This window comes from Lepidochelys kempii, chromosome 2 (genome assembly GCF_965140285.1).
Source record: "Lepidochelys kempii isolate rLepKem1 chromosome 2, rLepKem1.hap1, whole genome shotgun sequence".
Lineage (NCBI taxonomy): Eukaryota > Metazoa > Chordata > Testudines > Cheloniidae > Lepidochelys > Lepidochelys kempii.
In genome coordinates this window covers 71,524,603-71,539,175 of record NC_136381.1, presented here as the reverse complement: position 1 = coordinate 71,539,175, position 14,573 = coordinate 71,524,603, and the positions used below count along the sequence as shown (strand labels likewise).

Sequence of the window (14,573 nt, the reverse complement as noted above, 5' to 3'; positions counted from 1 at the left end):
GATTTCTAACTTTCCAAAAGCTTTCCTGCGTGGTTTTGAGGAACACATTTTAGTCTTGATGCCTCAAAACAAGGATGATACTTCTGTTCTCCCACCCTATTTAGGCTGTCAGCTCCTCAGAGCAGGGACTGTTGTTATACCAATAAAATAAAAACCAGCAGGATCTTATTAAAGGGAAAAAGGCAAAATACCACATTTATTGTGAATACAGAAAGAATCATAGTAAGCAGTTAGTTATAGCTATAACATTCCATTCAATCTCATATTTATTCACACATTCATTCATACAAACACACACAAACACACACACAGGTTCTGCAAGGTTGTTATCATAGTTACCAGCCTTAGAGTTGCTCATGCCAAGCCACTGGCCAGGTGGCCTGGACATGAGGAGGGAGCAGGGCCTTGTCAGATGCTCATCTGATGCTCCTGGAAGTTGGTTTGCAGAATCAGACCCCAAAGTTCTCACTTTTTAGAGTCTATTTTTATAGGAATTTCTTCCTATGCCAGTCTATGGGAATTGCTTCATCATGCTGTTGCTGAATCAATCAGCAGATAGCACATTCCTGACGGCTCCAAGATGTTATCTTGTTCTTTGGTTCTCCCATCCTTGAGGCTGTTGGGTGGATTCCAGTCTGCCCTCCGGGGGGGGGGGGGGGTCCTCTGGTTATTTCCACTTTACGCCTTCTTCAGCCGATGGACACTGGATTCTTAGGCTGACACCTCCCTGATCATTCAGTTATTATCCACACCAAGTATCCATCCACATACATCCTCTATCTCTATTTTAATCACAATTGTTAATACAACAAAAGGGTGGGGAGTCTCTGGGTGCTGTTTCTGTTGTTAGAGTATTGCTTTGAGTCTCTCTCTCTTGTGAATTGCTTTGAGAATAGACTCTGTCTTAGAATGTACTAACACAATTAGCAGCTTGCAAGTTTCACACATAGAGGGAGAGAAACAGTACCAAAAACCAAGAGACCTCTTAATTAGTAATACCCTGGAATTTAAACTATGGGGAATCAAACTCATTTGTGATTTTGATACAGAACTTCTTTAATATGATCCAACACTGTCTCTTACTACATTAGAGTCTCAGAGTTATGGATACCTCAGGAATGGAGGTTGTTCGTAACTTTGAAATGTTCCACAAGCCCCAATGCTCCCCCCGCGTTTAAAGTTCTGAGCCCCAGTGCTCCCAAGGGTCAGAAGCCCTGACCCCCACCCCATGCCCGGAACCCTGCCCACCACCACACACATACCCTGTGGCTGCAGCCCAACCCCACTCCTTCCCTGGCTAAAGCCCTGAGACAGTACAGTATTTGCTGGGGGAGGGGGGTGGTTGTTTGTTTGTTTTTGTCTCTGCTGCTGCCTGATTGACTACTTCCGGTTCCACAGGGTGTCCAGCTGACACCTGCCGCGCCTCCGCCTAGTACCTGGACCTGCTGGCCACTTCTGGGGAGCAGCTAGGAGTCAGGACAGGCAAGAATCCTGCCTTAGCCCCTGCTCTCTGCTGACTGGGAGCCATCAGAGGTATGCCTGTGCCTCAACCCCCTGCCCCATCCCAGAGCCCCCTCCCACACCGTAAAGCCCTCTGCTCCACCCCCTGAGCCTGGAGCCCCCTCCTGCACCCAAATCCCTCATTCCCAGCTCCAACCCCCCAGCCGGAGTTCTCACTCCCTCCCACACCCCAACACCCTGCACCCGTCCAGAGCCCCCTCCCACACTCTGAACCCCTCATTTCTGGCCCCACCCCAGAGCCCACACCCCCAGTTAGATCCCTCAGAAAGTGAGTGAGGGACAGTGAGCCACCTAGGGAGGGGGAAAGTAGTGATCGGGGGGGCGGGGCTTGGGGAAGGGGCAGGGCTAGGGTGTTCGGTTTTGTGGGATTAGAAAGTTGGTAACCCTAAAGCAACAGCAGGCTTGAGTTAACCTGGTAGGCAGGGGTCTAGAATCAACTAGAATTACTAGCTCATGCTGCCATGTCTTCGCCACTATTGTTACCCATACTATCTAGATTCAAGATAGCATAAATATGCCTACCCATGCTACTATCACTCCAACTTTTCAGTGGAGATTAGTGAGGACAGTAACTGTAAGGTGCTAGCAGGCACTGCAGAGACACACACATACCCAGCAGACACAGAGAGATGTGATTCCATCTCTCTCACAAACTCTAAACACGTTTTCTCCTTTGCTTTCTCCCTTGGGGCTGGAGTATATCAGAATTATGGACCACATCCTCTTCCACACAGGTAGGAAGAGGAGACTACAGAAACGAGGCCTAAGCTGCTGCTTCCGTATCAAATAAATGCCAGGATGATTCCTCCCCCCAGCACCAGCTTCCTCATCTCCAACTTCACTGTGAGCCGCCGACAGCTCCACCGAGGCAAAAAAAAAACCAAAAAAAACCCAAAACAACTAAACCCACAGGCCAGAGTGGGAGCGACAGGTAGAATCTGAATCACCACAAGCCACCCTCCCACCTGAAAAGACAACAAAGAAAACACAGGGAAGAAGCAAGGTGGCTGTTCTGAAGCCAGTTCCTCCCTCTCCCCCTACGTTGTTCTGAGCCAAAGCAGCGACACCACACCGTAAACAGAGACACAATGTGGGTTATGGCAAAGGCGGGGGGGGGGGGGGGAGACACACATCTTTACCCACTGTCGTGTAAGCAGGAGATATAGGGGTCCCATCCTATTTTCAGTTCCTCTCCCTGCAAGCGCCCCCTCCACGGCTCCAGACAGGGCAAATCAGCCCCACTCTCGGGGATTTCTCCTCCCGCAAACCAAACGGTGCAGAAGAACCACCCCCCAAAAACCACCCCCCACTTTGACTGGCGGGCTGGGGGGGGGCGGGGAGAAGCAGCCAAGAGACCAAACCCTTCAACCCCCAAACCTACCAAACTCCACCCGCGAGAGGGGGGGGGGGGCAGCGGGGCTGCTCGAGTCCCGTACACGCCTGCCAAACTGCTGCGCCGGGCCGACCTGCGCAGCGCCCCCCTTCGCTCGGGGGCTGTCTCGCCACTGCCCCCCCCCCGGCCCGCCCGCGTCCAGCCCTGAACCGACGTGCCAGGGCAGGGGGCGGCGAGTCCAAAGTACGAAACAACAACCACCGCCCGACCCGCAGGGGAAAGCGGAACGGGGTGAGCGGCGGCGGGGTCAGACTCCGAGCGGGGGCCGGGGGGGTAGCGCTCTGCCTGCACCGCGGTTGGCGTAGGGACCATCCGGGCGCCCCCTCCCCAGCCACCGAGCCCCGCGGCGGCCGCGCCAGCCCCCCTCGGGTCCAATCCACGCCGGGACCCTCCCCGGGGCATCCGAGCGCCTCCCCGCCGCCGCCCTCGGGCACTCACCCCTCCGCTGCGTCCTCCAGGTCCCCGGCCGGGGGAAAGCTGCTCGCGGACCGGAGGGGGAGGGGCAGGCCCGTAGCACTCGCCCTGCGCTCCCCCCGCACGCGCTCGCTCTCCACTGTTTGTGTTGACGTGAGAGGGGGAGGGGGAGGGGTTCTACCAGCTGAGAGGATGTAAACACTGGGGTCACGTGGTCCGTCCTCCGGCGGAGGGAGGCAGCCTCCGTGCCCAACTGGCTGAGGGGAGCCTCACGTGATCTGGGGATCGACTCCGCCCTGCAACCCAAAGGGCCAATCAGAGGATGACGATTGTGTGTCGTCACCCGTTGCCTAGGGGCGTGGAGAACCTTGGCATGAGGCTAGGAAGCAGCCACCCCTCCACCGCCAAGTCCCGTGTCTATCAAAGGGGCAGGCGGGCTGGGCGGTGCGCTCCTCAGTGCAGCTGGCGGATGGGGACGAACTCTTACCAGTCGAGGGCCACCGCGCGTCGCTACAGAGCTGCAGCAGGGCCCTGCTGCCCCTGTCACCGTGCGGACCGGCTCGATCGGGGAAGGGGACAAGGGGGAGCAGATGGAGTCAGTGGCAGGGCAGCGCAGGAAGAGCCGGGGGCGAGGTGGGTGGGACTCGGGAGACCAGAGGCAGAAGGGGGAGGTAGTGACTTAGTCTGTGCAATCCCTGCAAAAAGAAAAGGAGGACTTGTGGCACCTTAGAGACGAACCAATTTATTTGAGAATAAGCTTTCGTGAGCTACGGTTTGCTTCATCGGATGCATCTGATGAAGTGAGCTGTAGCTCACGAAAGCTTATGCTCCGATAAATTGGTTAGTCTCTAAGGTGCCACTAGTCCTCCTTTTCTTTTTGCGAATACAGACTAACACGGCTGCTAACTCTGAATCCCTGCAGAGTCACTCCTGGGGCGGGAACAATAAGGATTCTAAGGCCCAGATGAGTCCTGTCCTAGGCCCTGCCGTGTGCCTAGGCTGGCCCTTAAATCCTCTCCTACCCACTATTCAGAGAAGCCCCCCTATCCCAGGGCTACCCACGCTGAGGGTGTTTCTTGTGCCTGGAGAGAAGCCCACAGGGGAGATACAGATTCTTTAGGTCACAGCCACAGAGTGCCCTTTTCGGGAGGAAAGAAGGGTTGTAGCCTCCCCAACCCCAGGACAGAGGCCATGGCTTTCCCCTTGCTAGGGCCCTGAAGGAGGAGGAGGAGGGAATGGGCACTCCTGGAAACTAACAGGCCTCTGGAATGCATCAAAGGAGGTGGGGAAAGCCGGAGATATCAGAGGGGAATAGGGCTGGGGAGCAGAATAGGGTTGCCAACTTGGGGAGCAAGAATAGGGTTGCCCTGAGGCCTCCCCCCTTCACTTACTTTCACTGGGCTGGGGCAGGAGTGTGGGAGGGGGTGAGGGCTCCAGCTCGGGATGATGGGTTTGTGGTGCACAAGGTGGGGTCTGGGCTGGGGCCAAGGGGTTTGGAGTGTGGGAGGGGGTGTGAGGTGTGGGCTCTGGGAGGGAGGTTAGGTGCGGGAGGGAGCTGGGATGCAAGTGGGGGTGCAGGGTCTGGGAGGGAGTTAGGATGCAGGAGGGGGTTCCGACCTGGGACAGGGGGTTCAGGGTGTGGGGTCTGGATGGGTGGCGCTTATCTCAGGCGGCTCCCGGTCAGCAGGGCTAAGGCAGGCTCCCTGCCTGCCCTGGCTCTGCGCTGCTCCTGGAAGCGGCCAACATGTCCGGGCCTTTAGGCAGAGGCATGGCCAGGCAGGTGCTGTCCCCACAGCTCCCATTGACTGTGGTTCCTGGCCAATGGGAGCTGTGGGGACAGGGGCAGCACATGATGCTTCCCTGATTGCCCCTGCGCCTACAGGCCAGATGTGCTAGCTGCTTCCAGGAGCTGCACAGAGCCAGGGAGTCTGCTGTAGCCCCGCTATGCCTCCAAGTGGACTTTTTATGGCCCAGTCAGCAGTGCTGACTGGAGTCACCAAGGTCCCTTTTTGACCGGGCGTTCCAGTCAAAAACTGGACAGCTGGCAACCCTAGCGCAGAAGCATCTTGATGGAGACCAGAAAAAGGGGGAATAGTGGCAGACTGGAGAAGCCAGGGGCAGGTGGGGAGCAGAGTTGGGGCTTGCGCCTCAGTAAGTTGTGGTAGATGATGGGAGCTTATTTCTCAGCAACTACTGGTGAATGGAAGGAGAAGGGATTGGGATAGCTTGAAGATATGACTGGAGCAGCTGTTGCATGAAGTGTTAGAGCTCAAGGAGTGGAGATGTTGGTTTAGTGCAAGGGTGCTGAAGGAACAGAACGTGTTTGAGGTTAGGAAGCAACGGGACAAAGGAGTACAGGTAGCAGAGCCTGTAGTCAGTTGGGTTGGAGGATCCATAGGTTGGAGACAGGCAAAAAAATGGGGGTGCAGGGAATGGGAACGGTTGGAGTCTAGGGTCAAGGAGGGGGAAGGCAGTTGATGGTATCAGATTGAGAGAGCAGTAAAAATCAGATATTAGGAAGGCCAGCAAAAGGAGTGAGGGCAGTAGTGGTCAGAGTTTTTGGCTAGTGGGGGTGGGGAAGTGAGGATTGGAGGCCTTGTTCCAGGTGCAGAGGGCTATAAGTAAAGTAGTTGGTACTGCAAGTAAAGGAAGTTGGTGGAGTTCAAGCTGATAACCCAGGTTTAGGTGGCTTGGATACAGAGGGATTTGGAAGGTAGGAGATTGGGAGTAGCAGGTCATTTGTGCCCAGGGCTGGCCTAATTTGAGGGAGCCAAGATGCTGCTGAAAGAGGGGCCACATTTAGAGGTTAGAGCAAGGGAAATCACAAGACAGCACAGCTGTTGAAGAAGCTAGTTCTGCAGTAAAAAGCAAGCACACTCACCCTCCTAATCTGGTGCCTGCAGGGAGCAATAGGTAACTGTGCTTAGGTAACACCCTTGGTAGATACATCTGGTGCCACAAAGGGTTGTGTATCTCCCAGGCCAAACTTCAAGAACAACTCTGAGTTTCTGGTAACCTGAGTGAGACTGGGTCAGACCTCAGAAACCGAGATGGTGGTATAACTGCTACACCTCTAGAGACAGATGAGAGACAGAAAGATGGAGAGAGAGTAAATTTCTTTATCAGGGAGTCAGGCTCACCACCCAGCTAAGAGGAAGTTACTGTACAATCTGTGACTGATTGAACAACTCTTCAAAAACATTATATGGGAACAGTAATGTTTTTGGACAGGGGTGAAATACGTATTTCCCATTATGTTCATGATGAAGCACAGGCAAGGAGACTGTCCCTGGATTGGTAAATTTCTGCAAGTTTTAGAAAAATAGCTGTTCTTAAAGTCAGCATACACTAGGAAACTTCAAAAATCCTGTTTACAGAAACTGATTGTAAAAGTTTCACAAGCAGGGGAAAAAAATGTAATACAGTTGCCTAGAGTTAGATCAGTACAATCAGACCCCTACTGACTAACTTCACTAGTTCAGGACTGCACTGATCAGAGAAGATGGGGTTCCCAAAAGGCAACAGGGTCCAATGGATTAAGCAAAGGCCTATGAGCTGCAAACTCCCATATTCTAATCCTGGCTCTGCCACTCATTCATTATGTGGCCCCAGGGAAATCACATTAACATCTCTAGCTTTGTCTGTGCTGTGAACTATCCTTGCAACTTGCATTTGGTATGACTGAACCTGTGCAAGCTGCAACAGTGCAGTGCATCCATATTAGATACACTATTGTGGATGCAGGACTGACACATATCCCTATAGTTCACTCCATGCAAGCATTTCAGGAGCGCAACAGTGGGACCTATCCCACAGGTCTGAACATAACCACTTGTAGTAGGTACATGCCTGATTGCAGTGAATTGAATAGATTTCTACAGTAAAATGATTGTGCTACATTCTATATTATACAATTTAATTGTTAGATAATACTAAATATAATTTGGTGTTAGGTTACTAGTCCTCACAGATTAGTTCAGTATTTTCAGTTGTATTTACCTAGGTGAGACTCTGCATGTGCATCCCTTAGAGTTATGCTCTGACACTGCTCCTTGCAGTAAGATGTCTAGGGAGCCTCTGCAATTCCTTCCCTCCTGCCCAATTCATTAGTACTGTACCTAGTAATATATTTTGACATCCACCATTAATATGTGACTGGCAGTTATTGAAACTTTTTTTTAATTTAAAAAAAAAATCTCTAATCATGTATCTCTTATTTGCTACCTAGGTTCCAGAGAAGTGTGTTCGGAGGTCCATGGTAATGTTCCCTGCAGGAACTATACCACAGAGAGGGGAATCTGAAGATTTCTCAGGTGTGAAGAAGGTGGGTTAACAAGACTAATGATTTCACTATATCATTAGATAATGAATTACACCCTCTCACTGACTGCTATTAACTTCTCCTGCTAGAGTTGACTTATCTTTGGATCCCATTAAGAACACTTCTGAAAAGCAAATATTTGCCTTTGGAGTGGTCCAACAGGAACCAAGTGAAATCAGAATGCAGCTAGAGTAAGGTGTTTTTTTTAAAAGTTTCTCCTTGGTGTTTACACTCTTTCTATACTATTATATCCTTTGCTGTATTTAATGCACTGTTTACACAGTTCCATCTATCTCCATAATTATTTTGCTTATTTCTGATCTCTTTTGACCTGTCAGCATCTGTCTAGTATTTATGAAGACTTCAAATAATATATCTGGCCTATCCAACCACCCATAATTTTAAAATGAATGCAGTTTCAACACAACCATCAAAGCCAAGATCTCATTTGCTGATCTATGTTGGGTAACTCCAGTAGAACCACAATTTTGTGAACTCCAGTCTTATGAATGACTGGCTATATGATCCATTTTGCCCTTGACAGAAAAAAGAAACAAAACAAAATATAACAAAAGTGATGTTGATGAAGAACAAGTTGACATCTCTTCAACTTCTGGTGCCTTAAGTGCATTAAAAATCACTTTGTAGGGGTTTGAAGGACAAGAAGAAAGCGATGCAGTGCACCATACTGCAACTGATACATCATACCTGATGTAATTCTGAGATGTTCAATCTTAAACCTTTGATTTTAGGAGTTCCTCAATCCCTTATTAGTTCATAAAATAGGGATTCTTCTGTAAGCAGGAGGCCAAGATCTCCTACTGTTTTCCCTAGAGTATATACCTCCAGTGTTCTGAATATCATTCTAGCTCAAATAGTTTCTAGTGCCCGAGACTGTTCCTAGTGATGCTAATGGCAAAACTCTTCTCCTTTCAGTGGGGAAGGGAAGAATGAAACCTTCAGTGTCAAACCTCTGAGAATAGCTGGTAATTAGTATGACTTCTGTATTTAGTTGAAAAGCCAGTATCACATTCATTAAGTTGTAAAAAAAAATTTGCAATATTGTGAGCATGAAAAACATGTATAATCACTTTGGAGTCTTATTCTATTTAGAGATGGGATGAACAGATTGTGTACTGAAGCCTGTGCGAAAAACTAAAGGAATGGCTTCAGATTCAGAATTTTTGTTTGCAGTTGACTCTTTCCTAATTTATAATAAAATGGAAAGGCCCATTTCAGATATATATATTTTAAAAGCATCTTGTTTTCACATTTTATTTGTAGTCTTAAATTGGAAACAGGTAAAGTCTGAAAAGGCAGCAGCCATGCTTTTGAGGGGAATAATACTATCCTTAAACACAGGAAGGGAAATTATCATGTCTGGTTATCATTTTTTTCCAATTCTAATTATATGTCTGCCACAGTCTTTTTACATGGGCTACCCCCAAGTCTCTTATAGTGGTTAGAGAAAAACAATTCAGGGCTTTCTCCATGGTTCACCGTGACAGGCCTTTCAATATGACTGTCCTGGACCTTTTGTACCAACCACAATAGACCTTTTCTATTGGTTTGATTGACTCTTAAAATCGCTCTCAAAAATTACTTGTCTAAAAAAAGGGAGGAGAATTTATCTAGTCTGTAACAATGGAAAATAATCTGGAAGACAGTAATGTGAGCCAGCAGGCACACTGATTATCTCTAGAATAAAATGCATTGAAGCACGCTGATATTCAACAGCGTGGCCATAAACCATTAAAGAAAACACTACAATGTTAAGATTTTATTTCTATATTTTGCTAATTTAATTTTGATGGAAGTATTCCAATCACCTCTAATTTTTGTGATGTTATTTAACACTTTGTCAGGCCAATTTTCTTAGTTTTCTGTTTTCTCAGTCCATTACAATTGAATGGATGTCAGATCGGCTGATCACTCTGCACTTAGCTTTAAAAGAATTTAAAAAAAAAAATAGAAACTTCAGTGTTTGGGTCTGTCAGGAAATTCCAAACTCTCAAACATGTACTGGTCTACAACTATAATACAAGTTCTGCCATGCATTAGTTAAACAGAGGGTAGATACATATTCTCTCACATAGCCTTGCCCGTACAGTCTCTGTACCTGCAGTACATTAAATGCAGTACAATAATTTGATCAAATCAAATCTTGATGAAGTTGAGATGTGGATAGCTTGAACAATTCTTCTATTCATTTGAATGGAAGTTAGCATCCTAAAAAAATCTTATTTCACATCAAATATATTACACGATAGGACTGTCAGAGCAGTGGTAGGTCACGTAAGGCGCTTCGCACACATTGAGTTCAAGACCTCAATAAGTGCACTTTACAATAGACTTACAAGGAATATCATTTAAGACCCAAACTAAGAAAGGTGGCTTATTTCAGTTGATGTCTCCCAAGATAATGGAAAAGGTTGGCTTCAGCCATCATCTAGCAGGAGAGGATACAACTTGGCATGCCTCTACTCTCCTGTCCTGTTCCTCTCTCCACAGTGTTATATATTACACCTCTCAGGGAATCAGCACTCTGTTGACAATGATTCTAAGTAATCTTATTATCAGAGAGCAGAAGCAGATGTCTCTCTAGGAAGCAGATGTCTCCCTGCTTTCCAGAAGTGCTTTGGAAATCTAAATAATTTGTGTTTAGTGCTTAGATACTATGGGCCTAATTCTCCACTGCCTTTCACCTGCGGTTGTAATTAATATAAATGGAAAGTAAGTACAGTAAAATTCTACCAAATCAAAACAGCAGCATTTTACACTGGCTTTGCACTGCTGTACACAACTATGGAAGTCAGACCTATACTACTGATCTATTTAAGAAAGGGTTTTCATTATTTTTAAAAATACAAAGATTTGTAATGCTGCTCTTATTGAAATGAATGACAACCCTGAACTATGTAACTATGAAATGAAAAGCGGCATATATAGGTGTGATGGGTCTGGTCACAGAGACCCCCTTGGAACTGCCACCTGATGTGCTGAGACTACTTCTGAACCCATTTTCTCTTCCAGTTTGGGCCTCCAGAAACCTGCTTTGTTGAGCCAGACATGCCAGTCTGCTCCAACACAGACCCAGGGTCTGAACCACGCACCCCTAAGTTGCAGACTTAAGTGAAAACAGCTTAAGAAGTGCTCCTGTCTCCAGCACTCAGATACCCAGTTCCCAATGCAAATAAATAAATCTGTTTTACTCTTATAAAGCTTATTCAGGGTAAACTCATAAATTCTTCACCCTCTAATAACGCTGATAGAGAGATATGCACAGCTGTTCGCTCCCCCAGGTATTAATTGCTTACTCTGGGTTAATTAATAAACAAAAGTGACTTTACTAAGTATAACAAGTAGGATTTAAGAGGTTCTAAGTAATAACAGACAGAACGAAGTAAGTTACCAAGCAAAATAAAACAAAAACACGCACATCTAGGCCTAATACTGTAGGGAACTGAATACAGGTAAATCTCACCCTCTGAGATGTTCCAGTAAGCTTCTTTCACAGACTAGACTCCTTTCTAGTCTGGGCCCAATCCTTTCCCCTGGTACAGTCCTTGTTCCAGCTCAGGTGGTAGGTAGAGGATTTCTCATGTCTACAGTCCTCTTTGCTCTGTTCCACCCCCTTTAATAGCTTTGGCACAAGATGGGAATCCTTTGTTTCTCTGAATGGAAAAGCACCAGGTTTAAGGTGGATTTCAGTACCAGGTGACATGGTCACATGTCCTGTGAGACCCCCGAGCCTTCATTCTTCCTGGCCTGACTCACAGGAACGCTTTCAAATAAACAGCCATTTACAACCAAATGTCCTAGCTGATGGGAGCCATCAAGATTCCAAACCACCATTAATGGCCCACACTTTGCATAATTACAATAGGACCTCAGAGTTATATTTCATATTTCTAGTTCCAGATACAAGAATGATACATTTATACAAATAGGATGACCACACTCAGTAGATTATAAGCTTTGTAATGATACCTTACAAGAGACCTTTTGCATGAAGCATATTCCAGTTACATTATATTCACACTCATTAGCATATTTTCATAAAATCATATGGAGTGCACTGTCACAATATGCATAGTAGATAGCTTTCAGAATTTAATCTCAGGTATTCCAAATATCAAAAATTTAGTCTTATCGCCTAGTTGGCTACCACATTTCATTTTATTTTTAGATAGAGCAATTTTTCCTCACAGACTAAAAAAACGCTTGAACCTGCTTACAAGCATCATGAACTTAAAGAGAAGATGTAATCAACATTCCTTTATCTAGGTGAAGAACACTTTATTAAGTGACAGATTACTTTAGTTCATGCTGCATTTATTCTTTGCACATATTTCTGTTTAGATAATGAAAATCAATGTGGTGAGTTTCACTTTTGTTTCAAGTTTACTTGCTTATGTGTTCTTAAATGCTACAGTAATTGAGTTTCAAAAATTGAGTTTCAAATATTCAAAATTTACATTTTAAAACAACTTATTTCCTTGAAATTTTATTTCTAATAATGTTACAGCATTTCTGTTGTTAAAAATGTAAATTTTGAACTAAGTTGACAGTGTCCCTTTAAATACTTTTGAAGTTCCACTACTGAAGATGTATTAACTTCTAAGTTTTTGAATGACAATGTATAATACGTTTCTATATCACCCGTATTGCACTAGGGATTTGTGTATTCTACTCACAAGAGTCAGAGCAGTAAGTAGTGTTGTAGCTGTGTTGGTCCCAGAATATTAGAGAGACAAGGTGGGTGAGGATTATTTATTGGACCAATTTCTCTTGGTGAAAGAAAAGCTTTCAAGCTACACAGAGCTCTTCATGTCTCTAAGCAGTAAGCAGACAATTAACTAACTCAGTGAGAGGAACAATTAATAAAATGAGGAATATTTATACCCTTTTCTTATTTATTTCACTTTGTGGATGTGCATTTTAATATTGATAACACTTTTGAGAAAGCTGCAAAAAGATAAAATGGACCATTTTAGAATAGGTGCATCTTCTTCCCTCTACTTGATATATTCAATGGCTAATGCAGATTATGTTCTCCTAATTCTTTCTGATTCTTTCTTACAGTTTTGCAATACTGACTAAATGTGCTAACTGTATTGATGACATTTTCAGAACAGGATACCTGAACAAATGCTAAAATAACTCTTTAATCAATTACAGTGATAAATTTACAAGAAATATATATTTGTTCTATTGTGGATTACATTGCCATTTTCTCTCAACACCTCTGAAACACTTATGGGCAAGTGTTCTCACCGCATGGGCAGTATTTAATCTCTGTAACAACATTTGGGATGGAAGGGTCTGTCACTTTAAGAGAATAAAAGTAATTAAGAAGAAAGTAGCGCTGAGTCCCAGATCTAAAAATGTTGAATTACTTCCTTGTGTTTTGGTAAGTTTTTTGTGTGAGTATCTACAGTTTTGTAGAGTGCTAGTTTATTAGGAAATAATATAACATTAAGGTAGCAAGTTCCATGGTCAAGATTAAAGAAATCCTAACATTAGGCTCATAATACCATATTAAAGTCTAGTCCTACAAGTAGTTATGGTAAGAGCAAATATGCAAGGATTAAAAATATCAAATGAAATCTGTCAGGAAAGCATGCAAATTGGCATGAGGTCTAAAATAAGAATATAAATGAAAATAGCAACAATAACCTATTAAAACACATTAGAAATATAGGCTGTGTTCCTAGAATGGAATCTTCTAGCATGCAGATATCTTTGTATGTCTGTTGAGTTGAATTGACTTTAATGGGGCTATCCAGGGATTCATGCAATCCAGGCGTGATGCTGGATCATGGCCAGAGAAAGTTTAGAAATCATTTTTAAAATAATAAAGGCAAAGGTTAAAAATTAAGGCCCAGATCGTGGAAGTACTTCTGCATATGAGTTTATATAGGTGAGTAGACTAGATCACTTGGTCTAGAAATGGTTCTCATTCTTTTTATTTCTGGTTTTAATCCACCATCTCCCATCACTGTCAATGAAACAGGCAATGCAGGCTCAAATTGGTGGGACTAGAGTTTCCGGCCTTATCATGATGGTTGTCACTTTATAACCCACCTCATGTCTCCTGGAAGCAATATAGCACTCTCGTTCCAGACAAAAAGCATGAGATAAAAGATCAGGACAAAGGGTGTGATCTATGAAGGTAGTTAGGCACCTAAGAGCTATTTTAGTGCCACTGTGATCCACAAAACTCCTGCTTGGCTGCTAACCAGGGCTTTGTCAAGCCTGACCTAAAAAACTTCTAAGGAAGGAGATTCCACCACCTCCCTAGATAACGCATTCCAGTCTTTCACCACCCTCCTAGTGAAAAAGTTTTTCCTAATATCCAACCTAAACCTCCCCTACTGCAGCTTGAGACCATTACTCCTTGTTCTGTCATCTGCTACCACTGAGAACAGTCTAGATCCATCCTCTTTGGAACCCCCTTTCAGGTAGTTGAAAGCAGCTATCAAATCCCCCCTCATTCTTCTCTTCCGCAGACTAAACAATCCCACTTCCCTCAGCCTCTCCTCATAAGTCATGTGTTCCAGTCCCCTAATCATTTTTGTTGCCACTGAACATTTTCCAATTTTTCTACATCCTTCTTGTAGTGTGGGGCCCAAAACTGGACCCAGTACTCCAGATGAGGCCTCACCAATGTGGAATAGAGGGGAACGATCACGTCCCTCGATCTGCTGGCAGTGCCCCTACTTATACAGCCCAAAATGCCACTGGCCTTCTTGGCAACAAGGGCACACTGTTGACGCATATCCAGCTTCTCATTCACTGTAACCCCTAGGTCCTTTTCTGCAGAACTGCTGCCTAGCCATTTGGTCCCTAGTCTGTAGCGGTGCATGGGATTCTTCCGTCCTAAGTGCAGGACTCTGCCCTTGTCCTTGTTGAACCTCATCA

The 14,573-nt window shown here is 45.5% G+C and overlaps 1 protein-coding gene and 1 long non-coding RNA gene across 6 annotated transcripts in view; one reads left to right on the top strand and one right to left on the bottom strand.

Annotated features, from left to right (window-relative positions):
* PCMTD1 (protein-L-isoaspartate (D-aspartate) O-methyltransferase domain containing 1) overlaps positions 1 to 3,504 on the bottom strand; it is an 87,099-nt gene extending 83,595 nt beyond the window's left edge. For 2 of the 5 annotated variants that reach the window (XM_078851533.1, XM_073331209.2), the window contains exon 1: positions 3,353 to 3,504. The gene's annotated coding sequence lies outside the window, so the exon portion shown is untranslated. Of the gene's footprint in view, positions 1 to 2,902; positions 3,092 to 3,352 lie in introns of those variants that run through there. The other 3 variants (XM_073331200.2, XM_073331201.2, XM_073331202.2) reach the window with 3 other exon arrangements.
* The window catches only part of LOC140906719 (uncharacterized), a 38,576-nt gene continuing 26,987 nt past the window's right edge, over positions 2,985 to 14,573 (top strand). Inside the window, exons 1-2 of the long non-coding RNA XR_012157220.2 lie at positions 2,985 to 3,145; positions 7,557 to 7,652. This is a non-coding gene — a long non-coding RNA (uncharacterized LOC140906719). The remainder of the gene's footprint in view (positions 3,146 to 7,556; positions 7,653 to 14,573) is intronic.